At 43.9% G+C, this 14,300-nt stretch overlaps 1 protein-coding gene across 4 annotated transcripts in view; it reads right to left on the reverse strand.

The window, feature by feature from the left end:
• The window catches only part of ogfod3 (2-oxoglutarate and iron dependent oxygenase domain containing 3), a 242,509-nt gene that overhangs the window by 175,463 nt on the left and 52,746 nt on the right, over positions 1 to 14,300 (reverse strand). The gene's annotated exons all lie outside the window — the stretch shown is intronic.

Genomic DNA, 14,300 nt, shown 5'->3' on the forward strand with positions numbered 1-14,300 from the left:
TGAGTTTGGTTGCTAGATGGGAATCAGCTGTGATTTATATATTTACATAACTGCAATAAGCTGTTTGTCATTGGCGATGGAATAAAATACAGGGAATATATTTGTGTTTCAATTGACTTTAGCCTATATAAGTTCTGTTTAGAACATAAAGTTATCTGTTCTGACATACTGTGTGAAAGCATTTGTAAATTTGACTTTAAAATTACATTGTTTTGGTCTTAGTTGTGTTTGTGTGTAAAAGAAGTTTAAGCATTTTAAATTAGTGTTAACTGGATGCATTTTGTGTTAAAGCAACAAGAAATGTGTTAATTGTATAGCCCACGAAGACGGATGTTGTGCTAACTGCGTTAAGAGTTTAGCAAATTTGTTAAATGTATTGAAAAAAGTGTCATAGCCATTGTAAAAAACTGTAATAGGAAGCTATGCAATATTGCATATACAGTAGATTAGTCAGTACCAAAGTCAAATCTGGAGCTAATTCAGCATAATAACTTACAATAAAGGTCCAAAAACTAGTACACCCAAATTTATGTTCTAGAAAAATATTAAAAATGAATTTTAAAAAAGAGGAAAAATCAAGAAGCAAAAAAAAATTATAAAAAATAAAAATAAAAACTGGTTGAGATTTTGTATGTTGTCATTTTTTTCTTTGCAATATTTTGCTTGACTTTAATTGTATTATCTTTCAATTTCTAAATATGTTTAGAGATTAATTATTATTTGAATATATCTGTGTAATATATCTGTTTTGTTTAAATGCACCAAAATACATTGCTATATTCATTAAGAAATTGATAAAAAAAATATAATCATTTTCAAAATGGGATGTACTCAGCTATACTGGGAACTTTATTTTCATTCTGTTAGTATGAATATTAAAATCATTTCCATGAAGAAATACTATTTAACTAGTAGAAATCAATGTTTATTAGATTCAGAATTTTAGATGTTTTGTTGTTGAAAAAAACATCTCACTAGACTCTGCTTGTTTTGTTTTTTCTTCCATAGATCCTACCTTATAAATAGATAGCAGTTCTTTTTTTAATAAATACTAATACTTATTTAACATTTCATTAGTGACTAGTAAATAGCATTTCATTACTAACAAGAAATTTCAAATCTTTGTTATTGAATTTGTCGGGAATCTGTCATTAAGATTACAATTATTCAGTTTTGACTAGTATTCAGTTGTGAATGTGAATCATACATTTTATTTCCTAGTTAAAATTCATGAGCACTTTTTAGTACTTTTTCAGTAAGAGTACTTTTTAGTCCCATTCTTTAAATACTATTTATTAAATTCATGTTTGTTTCTACAGCACTTTTACAATGTAGATTGGGTCAAAGCAGCTTAACACAGAAGTTATAGTACATTGAAACACTGTCAGATCAGTTTTCAGAGTTGAAGTTCAGTTTAGTTCAGTTCAGTGTGATTTAATTTTCACTGCCGAAAGTCTGAACACTGAAGAGCAAATCCATCGATGTGCAGCTCCACAAGTCCCAACCAAGCAGGCCATAGCGACAGTGGCGTAGAATAAACTTCACCAGTTGATGAAAGTGAAATAAAACAACTTGAAAGAAACCTGGCTCAGTTAGACATAACCAATTGTTCTCTGGCCAAACTTCTTTGTGCAGAAGTGCAGTCTAGGCTCTGGAGGCTGGAGAACGCTGAATGTCCATCATGGAGACGTTGCAGCTGTGAGTAGGTCACCGGCAGGTCCAAGATTATGGATACCTCTAGGCATCTCTTCTAATGTGTTAAACAACTATGGCCTTGAAATAAAACTATTTGGTATCTTTTTTCCATGTTTTTTATATTGTACTTGCATGGAATTACATCTCGTTTTACATCTCACAAAATCCCGACAAGTCCCATCAGCTCTACATTAAGGAATTTCTAATCATCTATTATTGTATTCCTTCCACTCACAACTTGGTATGAATGTTTATAATTAATTTAATTATTATTATTTAATTATTAATAATTTATTTTTCATCGTCAAAATAATGTGTTGTATTTAAAATATGACTTTAAATCTTTAAAGCAAACAATAAATGTGACCCAAATAAAAACATGGCTAATGTTTTCAGTGTACACTTGCAGAAGACTTTATGCAAAACAGGAATCTACTGTACATAATGGGGAGATTAATTTCACCTTGATTTCTGACACGTTCAGGAACGCACAATGTAAACCAATGATTGTAAGAAAATAAAAACTTCTTACAATCAGTAAAACTAGAAAAGCCAAGCATGGATGCAGATGGAGCAAATCAAACAAATGAACAAGCTTATCCGTAAGTGACATGGTATAAATGAGTTACAAGACAACATTTCCATATGTGATTTTCCTCTTTATTTGTGATGCGAGCGCTTGGTTTTTGGCAAATCAGTGAATAATAAACCTACAGAGATCAATGGGATCCAGACTCCCATGTCTCAAATTTACAGACTGCACTGTGATGACAGATTCCCATTCCCCATTGATGTCCTGCCTATTCAAACTGAGGCACTTGCTCCCTCAGGTTTTTAAGTAGATTTAATATTAAAGGTGTATTGATATTTCCTCTTTTGTAGATTTTCGTCATTTAAATTGAGTAAAATTCTTCAACTGAAATAAATTTGAACACTCAGTATTCACAAATATACTGTAGCTCGTGTCGGCATGGACCGAAATAGGAATCTGACAGTATGATAACTTTTGATAAAAATATCATGATTTCACATTGTGATTACAGCTCTAAAATATGTTCTGTTTAAAGGTCTGGAAAAAAAAACTAAACTTTTTTTTTAACCCTTTGAACACAAAATATTTTATTTTGAGAAACATTTAACATTTTTTGGAGCAGTAAACATGTCAGGATAAATAATTCAAATGAATTATTGACTTCTGCTGTCTTCATTTGTTTCAAAAACAGATTCTTTACCATTTAAAATAGCATCTTTTATATCTTTTCTGCTGGAGATTTAAAAATATAAATAAAAAAATAATAATCTTACACATACCTTAGGAACGGTATTTAAGAAAATTTGGTTTTAAAAAGTTGACTTTTTTAATCCGCGGTATAACTTGCAAACAGTTATTGTTCCATGCCTAAGGTGGTGTGACAAAACTTCCATACAACATCAGATTACATGTGTCAAACCACAATATCGGACAATTTTAGAAGATAATGAAATGCATAAAAAGTTGCCTATGAAAATATAGATGCATGATGCACCTGGCAAAATATCATTCATCAAGGTTATTCATATTGATATGAATATTAGTTGTTTATGACATAAGAATTGAATGCGGATAAGCATATTTCCATTTATACTATTTAATTTGTTCAGCTGTACTACTGACAAAATATGTTTGTGAATGTTTTTTTTTTTTTTTGAAACATTTTTGCTCCCACTTTATATTTGTCACAGCCAGGTCAGGTTCTCTCCACTCCCAATCACCACAATCAACACGATTACTGTCACATGAATATTAATCAGCTCTACACCAGTGCATCATTCCCAATCATCACTCCTGCACTGTAAAGCCCCTCACTGTCCCTCACCCAGTGTCCAACCTCATTGTTATAAAGAAGGACTACACTCTCCTCACAGTCAGTGTCTAAAGCGATTTCCAAGTTTATTTATCTCTCTCATTTCCCTATGATCTCCAGTGTCTGTGTCTTTACTTTCTAGTGTGGTTTCTCCTGGTCCCTCCTCTGGTTGGCATCAATCCCCGATCCCAACTCTCTGTGTGCCTGGCTTCCAATACTCCTATGGTCCCTCCGATACATCTGGTCCTTCATATCCATCCCTGCCGTCCTCTTTCAACAAACTTTTTATTATTACTTACATCTCTGGTTCTAGTTTTCTTCTGTGACAATATAAGGTGGCCTTAACTAATATGTACTTAAAAATTGTTACAATGGAGTTGTGCAAATATATGTTTTTACATTGTACTTATGCTTGAAAGATTTTTATGATCAAATACCTTAATGAATATTTACACTGTTGCTCCATCCCTTACATTTTAACCCACACTTAAACTTACGCATACTACCTAATATAATTCCACCTCAAGAGCATGATACGATGTTTATCATATCACAATATTGACCTCAATGATCACAATATGAAAGTTTCCCCAATCGGTGCAGCCCTATGTTTAATGAATACTGGCATTTAAAAACCAGTGGCTTGAAAATAGATACTAGTATGTTTTATAGATCAAATGATAAAATGGCTTGCCACAGTGTTTCGGCCAACAGGAAAGTGTTCATTTGTGCGGACGGAGAGGGAAAAGTTGACATCCAGTTGCAGATGATCCCAGCTGTTTGATTTGATCAGCGCCGGCTACACAGCATGAAGAGCAGACACTGTGGCTTGCAATATACACACTGCGGTCCTATTTCACTCAGCCTTGAGTATCCTTTCTTTAGACATGACAGTACAAGCTTACATAAGTCTCAAAGGTGCATGTAGTTTACAGAGAAGAACTGCGAGTTCTAGAATCGAAATAAGCAGCAAAAGAAGTGCACATGTGAACTTGACAGAGCTTAACAAAGCCCTCTAATGCTTTCTGTGGTCTTGATCATATTCAATAAAAGCAAAATCTATCTCAGTCTGCTCTGACAAGTTCAAGCAAGACTGAAATCAAAACTGTCAATTCTTGTTTTTTTTTGTTTTTTTTTCATGAACTTTGACAGTGTTTATAAATTATGTACCAGCACGTATCATTATTTTTTAAAAAGTCACGAGCCCTCGTAACCTTTTATCAAAATAACCTCCCTCTTTCTTGTCTTGTATGATGACACTGACTGGCGCAAGAGCAGATCGTTCGAGGTTACAGAAGTAACCCTTCGTTAGCCGAAGCCGCTTATCTGGAGAGTATTGAACGGGCCAATGAATGAAATTAATTGGCAGCGTAAGCTTGCGCAGGTGTGCGACATCTGCAATTATCTCAGCATATAAGCACACCTGAAGCCAGCAGACGCCATCCTTTTAAGCTGAAGAGACTTTCAAACAGCTAAGGGACAGTCATTATGGCGACGGAATATGGCACTTCCGTTCCCCTCCTCGGGGAACGAAGGGTTACTTCTGTAACCTCGAACGTTCCCCTTCGGTTGGGGAACTTCAGTGCCATGAATGGGAGAAGTATGGAAAGCGCCATAATGACTGCACCTTACCAACACCCCCGATGAGGAGATAGTCAAGCAAGCGTGACGCACCCACATCATGGGGGGCGCGGTCCTCCAACGTGTCCCTGGCCCTAATTTATCCTACTTCAACAGAAGTTTTACGGATTTAGATATATTTTTTGGGAAGTCGTGAGCATCTAGATAATTCTAGGAAATACGACAGTACGTTGGGAAGCGTGCAATCCCGATAGAGAGGACGCTGCGGAGGCCATCCGTTACCCAAGGGGGGGATAGATGGCAGAATTTACATATGGACTAGCCCTAAAAATGGGGAGTACGCATAGCAAAAGAGTGGTTAGCGGAGAGGGAAGACACGGGTCCGCCCAGGGGGGGACTTAACCGTGGCGGAATAAGCATATGGGATCGCCTAGTGGGGATCACGCATAGCAGGCACCTATACCCAAAACGCGGGCTGACCAGCGGGCAGACCTACAACGTAGTGGGCCAGCAAGTGACTCCTCCGCTGAGTCAGTGCTGGGGGCCACGGAGGAATCTGCAGGGCTCACCTGACGGGGAACTTTACTGACAGATAAAAAAGGCGCACGTACCTCCGTGTTAGGGAGAATGGCGCAGCAAGCGTGTTTCAACACCCTACCGAGTTGTCTCCTCAATCACCAAAGGGTTACCTAATACCCTTGAGGAAACCGGCTCCACTCGCAGATTGTAAAACCTTGCAAATGTGTTGGGTGTCGCCCAGCCCGCAGCTCTACAGATGTCTGTTAGAGAGGCACCGCGTGCACGCGCCCAAGAGGATGCAACGCTCCGAGTGGAGTGTGCACGTACTCCCGGGGGACACGGCTGACCTCGACACGAATAAGCGAGTGAAATGGCATCCACAATCCAGTGGGATAATCTTTGTTTCGATACGGCACTTCCCTGCTGCCGACCGCCATAACAGACAAAGAGCTGCTCAGATGATCTAAAATTCTGAGTACGGTCCACATAATTGCGCAGAGCGCGAACTGGACAAAGTAAAGAGAGGGCTGGGTCTGCCTCCTCCGGGGGCAGCGCTTGCAGGTTCACTACCTGATCTCTAAAGGGGGTGGTAGGAACCTTGGGCACATAACCGGGGCGGGGTCTCAGGATGACGTGAGAGTAATCCGGCCCGAATTCCAGGCACGAGTCACTGACCGAAAATGCCTCCAGGTCCCCGACCCTCTTGATGGAGGCCAACGCAACCAGCAGAGCTGTCTTCAGGGACAGAAATCTTAGAGATACTGATTCGAGTGGCTCAAAGGGATCGGATCGCAGACTCGTGAGAACGAGGGCGAGATCCCAAGAGGGCATGAGAGGGGGGCGAGAAGGATTAATTCGCCTAGCACCCCTAAGGAACTGGATGACCAGGTTATGCTTTCCCACGGTGCCGCCAGCTACCGCGCTATGATAAGCGGAGATGGCGGCCACGTAAACCTTGAGAGTGGAGGGCGACAGCCTGCTGTCCAACTTCTCTTGAAGGAAAGAGAGCACAACACTAATCTGGCAATTTCGGGGGTCTTCTCTGCGAGAGACGCACCATTCAGTGAATAGACTCCACTTCAGGGCGTAGGCGCGCCTCGTGGAGAGGGCTCTAGCCTGAGTGATGGTATTAACCACCGCAGTCGGTAGGTTACCTAAGTCTTCCTCGCGTCTAGGGACCACACGTGGAGGTTCCAAAGATCGGGGCGAGGGTGCCAGATGGTGCCCTGTCCCTGAGAGAGTAGGTCCTCTCTCAAAGGGATCCGCCAGGGGAGGGCCGTCGCGAGGAGTGAGAGCTCTGATATCCAGGTCCGGTTGGGCCAAAGGGGTGCAACTAGCAGAACCTGTTCCTCGTCCTCCCTGACCTTGCACAGAAACTGCGCGAGCAGGCTCACTGGGGGAAACGCATACTTGCGCATGCCCCGAGGCCAGCTGTGGGCCAGTGAATCCGTGCCGAGAGAGCCCTCGGTCAGGGAAAAAAACAACTGGCAGTGAGCGTTCTCGGGGGAAGCAAACAGATCGATCTGGGCCTCCCCGAATCGCGCCCATATCAGCTGAACAGACTCGGGGTGGAGTCTCCATTCTCCAGGGCGTAACAGCTGTCGTGAGAGCGCATCGGCTGCACGATTGAGCGTGCCTGGGACATGAATGGCGCGCAGCGATTTCAGCCGCGGGTGACTCCAGAGGAGCAGACGGCGGGCGAGCTGAGACATGCGGCGAGAGCGCATACCCCCCATGCGGTTGATATACGCCGCCGCTGCCATACTGTCCGTCCTGACCAGCACGTGTTGCCGCTCCAGCACCGGTAAAAAGCGGTGGAGAACGAGGAACACTGCCAACAGCTCTAGGCGATTGATATGCCAATGCAGCTGGGCACCCTTCCAGAGGCCCGCAGCCGCATGCCCGCGACACACGGCCCCCCAACCAGTGTTGGAAGCGTCTGTTGAAACAACAACATGGCTGGACGCCTGTCCTAGAGGCACACCGGCCTGTAGGAACGAGGGGTCGTTCCAAGGGCTGAGGGCGCGGCGACACAGCGCAGTAACCGAGACCCGGTGTGTGCCCGCGTGCCATGCGCGTCTGGGGACCCGATCGTGAAGCCAGTGCTGAAGTGGTCTCATATGGAGCAACCCGAGCGGCGTGACGGCGGCTGCGGATGCCATATGCCCCAGGAGCCTCTGAAAGAACTTCAGTGGGACCACTAGTTTGCTGACGAGCTCCCTCAGACAGTTCAGCAACAGGCGAGCGCGTTCCTCGGAGAGGTGCGCTACCATGGTGATCGAGTCCAGCTCCATCCCGAGAAAAGAAATCCTCTGCACGGGGGCGAGTTTGCTCTTTTCTCGGTTGACCTGAAGCCCCAGTAGGCGGAGATGCCGAAGCACCTTGTCCCTGTGCATAATCAATTGCTCCCGCGAGTGGGCTAAAATCAGCCAGTCGTCGAGATAATTGAGCATGCGAATGCCCGCGAGCCGAAGGGGCGCTAGGGCACCCTCCGCGAGTTTGGTGAAGACCCGCGGAGACAGATAGAGCCCGAAGGGGAGGACCTTGTACTTCCACGCTCGACCCTCGAACGCAAACCGCAGAAATTGGCGGTGGCGTGGAAGAATGGAGACATGGAAATACGCGTCCTTCAGGTCTATGGCTGCAAACCAATCCTGAGGACGAACGCATTGGAGAATGCGCCTCTGCGTGAGCATTCTGAACGGCAGCCTGTGCAGACAGCAGTTCAAAACGCGCAGATCTAGGATTGGCCGTGACCCACCGCTCTTTTTGGGTACGATGAAGTATGGGCTGTAAAACCCACTCTCCATCTCGGCTGGAGGAACCGGCTCGATTGCACCCTTCGCCAGGAGGGCAGCAATCTCCTCTCGCAAGACAGGGGCGGACAGGGGGTTGACCCTGGAGAAATACACGCCCGTAAACTTGGGGGGCCGTTTCGCGAACTGAATCGCGTAACCGAGTCTGATTGTGCGTATGAGCCACCGCGAGGGGCTGGCCCGCGCTAACCAGGAAGGCAGAGCCCTCGCTAATGGAGTCATCGCTACAATCGCTGACGTACCAGCGGTGGGGCAGCGCGGAGTGGGTGTGCTGATCCGGGAAGCACGAGGGTCCCGCGGAAGAGCTGGAGGAGAGCGATTCGCTCTGGCTCCGCACCCTGACTCCGGAGAGGGGGCTGGAGGGCTGAGGGAAGGGAGACCGTCCCCCCAGCGCTCGTGAGCCACTGGCGAAGCACGTAGAGTCTGCGAGCCGGAAGGCAGCGCATCCCGGACTGGCAGAACTCGTGCAGTCACATCCGGGGAAGGGAAAAAGTGCTCTTTTACTGATGTTTTGGTGGCACTGAAAAGTACCGTTGTTATCGGGGCCCCGCCCTCCAGCGGGGAAAGAGCAAGTTTCCTCTTCTCCGGATGGCCTGTCTCAGGGACGCTTCGCGGTCCGTTTACCGGACTTAACGGCGCCCTGGGCAGGAGGGGCTGCCTGCTTTCGAGGTGTACGCCGCGCCCGCTTGGCCGGAGGCGCAGGCGGGGGCGGGGCAGCACTCGTTGGCGGGCGCCCTCGGTGAGGAACAGCGGAGGTGGATGGCTCGGCGGGCGGAGCGGGCTTACGGCCACGCCGATAGATGACATTGCCCATCGCATCCGACTGCTCTTTCACCGCCTTGAATTCCTGGGTGAATTCACCGACGGTGTCGCCGAACAGGCCAGCCTGGGATATGGGCGAGTCAAGAAAGCGAACTTTGTCAACATCGCGCATATCGGCCAGGTTTAGCCAGAGGTGACGTTCCTGAACCACAAGTGTGGCCATCGTCCTCCCCAGCGCACACGCGGCGGACTTAGTAGTCCGAAGAGCATAGTCGGTCGCGGTGCGCAGCTCATGTAATAAGCTTGGGTTGGACCCGCCCTCGTGCAGCTCGGCCAGCGCCTGCGCTTGGTAGCGCTGGTAGGTGGCCATCGCGTGCAAAGCAGAAGCAGCCTGGCCCGCAGCCTTATAAGCTCTGGCTCCGAGGGAGGCAGACAACCTACAGGCTTTGGACGGGAGGCGGGGCAAACCCCGCCACGTAGAGGCGCCGCGCGGACAAAGATTGACCGCGATAGCGCGCTCCACTGACGGGATCGCCTCATACCCCCTGGCAGCTCCGCCGTCAAGGGCGGTGAGGGCGGAGGCACACGCAGCACGGGCAGAGAAAGGTGCCCTCCAAGACTGCGTGAGCCTACTGTGCACTTCCAGGAAGAAGGGGACGAGAGGCTTCGAAGGCTTCGCCTTCTGGTCCTCTACGTAGCACCCATCTAGTCGGTCCGGCCGCGGAGCTGGGGGATAAACCATCTCCAACCCCACGGCCGAAGCAGCCCGGGAAAGCACGGCTAACATGTCCGCTTCAGGATCCGATTTGACAGCGCTCACCTGCCCGGAGGGGGCGAGCGGGTCCGGATCTTCGTCGGACAGTGAAAGCCCACCCTCCGATGCCGCGGAGGACATCTGATCTCCGGTGTCGGTGTCCGGTGTGAGAGCTACCATCTGGTTAGACGGATCACTCCCACTACCCGAAGCTTGGATGGAGCGCCGTGAGGAGCGAGAGGTCCGCGAGCCCGTGGGCGGCGGATTATCTCCCGCTGAAACCCTCAGATCTGCCCGAGCGCCCGCTGCTTTTTTAGAACAGGAGGCAACTGGGGTGGCTCGCTCTCTTGCGAAAGTTAGCCGCGATCTTAGCTGTGCAACGGTCATGGCATCGCAATGACGACATGAACCGCCCGCGAGCACCGCATTAACATGCTGGACCCCCAAACATGCAATGCAGTGATCGTGTCCATCATCCGGAGCCAGGAAACCCCCGCATCCAGAAACGCACAGTCGGAGCGCCATCCTGAAAAGGACGTGCTGTACGACTGTGTTGCTCTTTTAGGAAAGTTTGCAACTATACGCATCGCTCTGGAGGACCGGACCCAAAGAACCGCAGGCAAGGGAGAAACCCAGCTCGACCGTCTGCCACCGCGAAGACCCACTCTGGACCAGGAGACACACTCGTTCGCTCTGAAGTGCTGATCAGCAAGAGGAACCCTCATCGACTCACTCAGAAAGGATCTGAAGCGAAAAGGATGGCGTCTGCTGGCTTCAGGTGTGCTTATATGCTGAGATAATTGCAGATGTCGCACACCTGCGCAAGCTTACGCTGCCAATTAATTTCATTCATTGGCCCGTTCAATACTCTCCAGATAAGCGGCTTCTGATCCGAATCCTCCCATTCATGGCACTGAAGTTCCCCAACCGAAGGGGAACAACCTGTCACTCACATTATATCACAGCAACAGAATTCATTTACAGCAATTTATTTTTCTATTAATTTGTGAAAAAAAAAGTTTTTGTTTGAATCTAATGGAAATAATTTATAATGTACAAAACTATAAAGTAAACTCCAATGTAAATCAGTGGTCCGGAACCTTTGTTTAACAAAGAGCCATTTCTGAAAATGCCATTTTAAAGAGCACCTCTAATGAAAATCAACTTTTGTAAGCTGTTTGGACAGAACTGTATGTATGTATAGTTTGTCCACTGTCATATTGGGGTGATATAAACACAACAAGTGTCTTTATTTACTTTTTTTTTTTACATTGCCTGAGTGTAAAATAGGATAAAAATGTGATTTTGAGGCCCACCAGAACGTGACGTAAGAGTGCAATTTTCCTCGCCCACCAAATTGATTGACAGGTGCCATGTTTCTATAATAACATGTGTACACATGTCCACAGAATGTTTTTTTGCAAATATACTGGGAATAAAATATTTGTTGCAACAATGTTTTTTAAAGATTTCATAAGTTTTTTATAAGTTTAAAATAAAAAAGATGGTAAAATCGCTATGTAATTCTTAACCACAATAATCACCATGGCCATATGATGTAAATGCGCATATCTAGTTTAAGTGTGTGTGTGTGGTGCAAACGGCATTTTTGTGAGATTCATCCTATCAGAAAGGCTTGAATAAACATCACTGCAAATACATCAAATAAACTAAATTTGTATTTTTGACTAAAGAGCTGTATTTGAGCTTCAACTGAGTTTGTCTCGGTCACTGACTCTTTATCTGACATAACACATGAGAAGCAGGCATGCACGGGGGAACGATGGGCGGGGAAAAGCAGCTCATTTGGGTTTAAAGCCACGATTTACAAAAAGAGCTACAATGTATTCTGACAGCAAAATGGGCAGATTCTTGAGGCTATAATAAAATATCTGATGGGTACTACTATTATTACTACTACTATAAATAATACAGGTTTAAACAAGACACAAACACAAATAAACAAATATGAAGCATTTGTTTATCTTTTATTGACGTAACAATTTAAATTATTCCACAGTGCCACATTTGTTGAAACATCTTTTTATAGTAAATTGAGTTTTTATTCGTTTTGCTGTAAAAATGATTATAAGAGGAAATTATACTTGTATTTATAAAAGGAAACTGATTTCTAGTGACAATTATATATTTTTTTTTACTTTGTAAAAATATATAAAAAATAAATTAACAGTTTTTTTTTAAAGTGTTATTATTTAAAAAATTGAAAAGTAGTTGATTACATGTAACAACCAGTCAAATTGATTTTGTTATTCACTGCATTTATAAATCAGTGCTTATTTTGGTCTGACTCACTGCGATTGTCTGATTGGTGGATTGTTCTGAACAGCATCATGGGAAATGAAGTTTTCACCATGAATTCACAAATCACATTAATAACTCCCACAGATGACTTTAAAAATTCCAAAAATATTGCTAAAACAAATCAATTCCACCAACTTAAAGCGTTTACTTCTAGACATTCGCCACAAGCTAATTTGCTGTGATTAAACTGTTATAGTTCGGTAATTTTTTTTAATTAACAGTGAGAATTTCTGTACAACATAATTTATTTTTCATCATGAATTGAGCTGTTAAGCATAATTTACATTGATTAAAAACCCCACAGATTTTTCTTTAATGGTTTTCAAAATCCATTCCAAAATCAATGGAACTTTTGCTACAGGAACCAGCAAATGATAACAATCCATTTTCCCAAAGTTAATAAAATAAATAAATAAATGATGTCCTGCCCTACATTTTTTTCATGTTCAAGAAACCGTTTCACTCAGATGTACATCACAGTAGGAAACAAAAGACTATCGCAACTTCAATTTCATGCCGACTTCATCAAAAGCTGCTCACTATCCAGAACAGCACCACGGACAGCTCCCCATTAACGCACCTGAAATCAATGTTTTTCACAGCAGGAGAGAGGAAAATGTCTTCTGTCATGCAACTAATCAAAACACCACAAACGGTTACAGGAAGTGTCGAACTTTGCAAAGCACGTAAACACACAAACAACCCCCTGTGCCTCATGTAGCTGAATTTGCCCACTGAAAGAGTTCCTCTTCAGTAGCTTTACTAAAGCATGATTAGTATTCAGCTCCCACTGTTATGCTACAGTTCCGCCCCGCCAATCATGTGCTCTCGGTCTCGGAAACCCAAAGAACTCTCAACTTCATGCACACGGTGTACTTACTGTATATAACAACATTCTTTGCTTCATGCGGCGCTGCTTTTTATTCCAGTGTAAGGGTGTACTTAGATCATTGATGGCTTCTTTCACAAATAAAAAGCACATTATATTGCAGACGACGTGGTGCTTTCACAGAAAAATCACTAACTTTGGAATTTACTTTAGAGCCTCTTGAGATGTTTTGCAATATAGGACTGCTTTATAAAAGTAAATGTGAAATGTATTCACAGACCACATCAAAAACAACATGTATTGACAAAAGTTGTACACTGCCATATCAAAATATGGGGACTGGCAAGATATAAATCCATGCTTAACCATAGCACAAAAACATCTCCAAACCACTGGGGAAATAACTGCAGTGCCTCACACAGGCTAAATATGGCATAAATGGATATTAACATTGTCTCTCTAAAGTAAATGAGTAATTGATTTCACATAACAGTAAATGCACTTATAACTGTTTTATAGGTTTAGAGGTTTCTAAAAGTTTTAAATTACAGGAAAATTAAGGTAACAAAATTACGACTGATTTGTAATGGAGGATTTGGATTACTTAAAGGTGCAATATGATCAATTAGGGTTCATACATTGACTGCTGTTTTGTTACCAATGTGTGAACAACTTGTCATGAAACCTAAAAAGAAAAAGAAAAAACAAGACCATTCTCAACTTCCTAGGGTGTCTATGAAAGCCTACAGAATGATTTTTTTATGTGAAGGGCTCGGAACGTTTTTCCTGGGAAAGTCAAAGGGATGTAAGGTTTAACTGTGCTCCCAGGAGCCTTTCTTCTGTTGACACATGAAAGAATGTTTATACAGCCTCAAGTAAATGCTGAAAAGGCCATTCATTTCTGTATTTCAGTGTGTCATTTAAAGAAACTATACAAACTATAGTCTCATGTAGCCCGATTTATAGAGTCTGTACCTCAACACAAAGGCATTTCTAACTTCTTTGTACCTTCTAATAAAAAAAACTAGAAAACTTCATTGTGAGTAGGCTATATCAGGGTGTTGAAACTTTCTGGAACATGTACAGTAAATGAATATATAATTTATAATTTATGAATATATATATAATTTATATATTTGCGTCAAACTTTCAACATCAAATAAATCTTTCCATTGCCC

Source organism: Danio rerio, chromosome 12 (genome assembly GCF_052040795.2).
Source record: "Danio rerio strain M-AB ecotype USA chromosome 12, GRCz13ab, whole genome shotgun sequence".
Classification (NCBI taxonomy): Eukaryota; Metazoa; Chordata; class Actinopteri; order Cypriniformes; family Danionidae; genus Danio; species Danio rerio.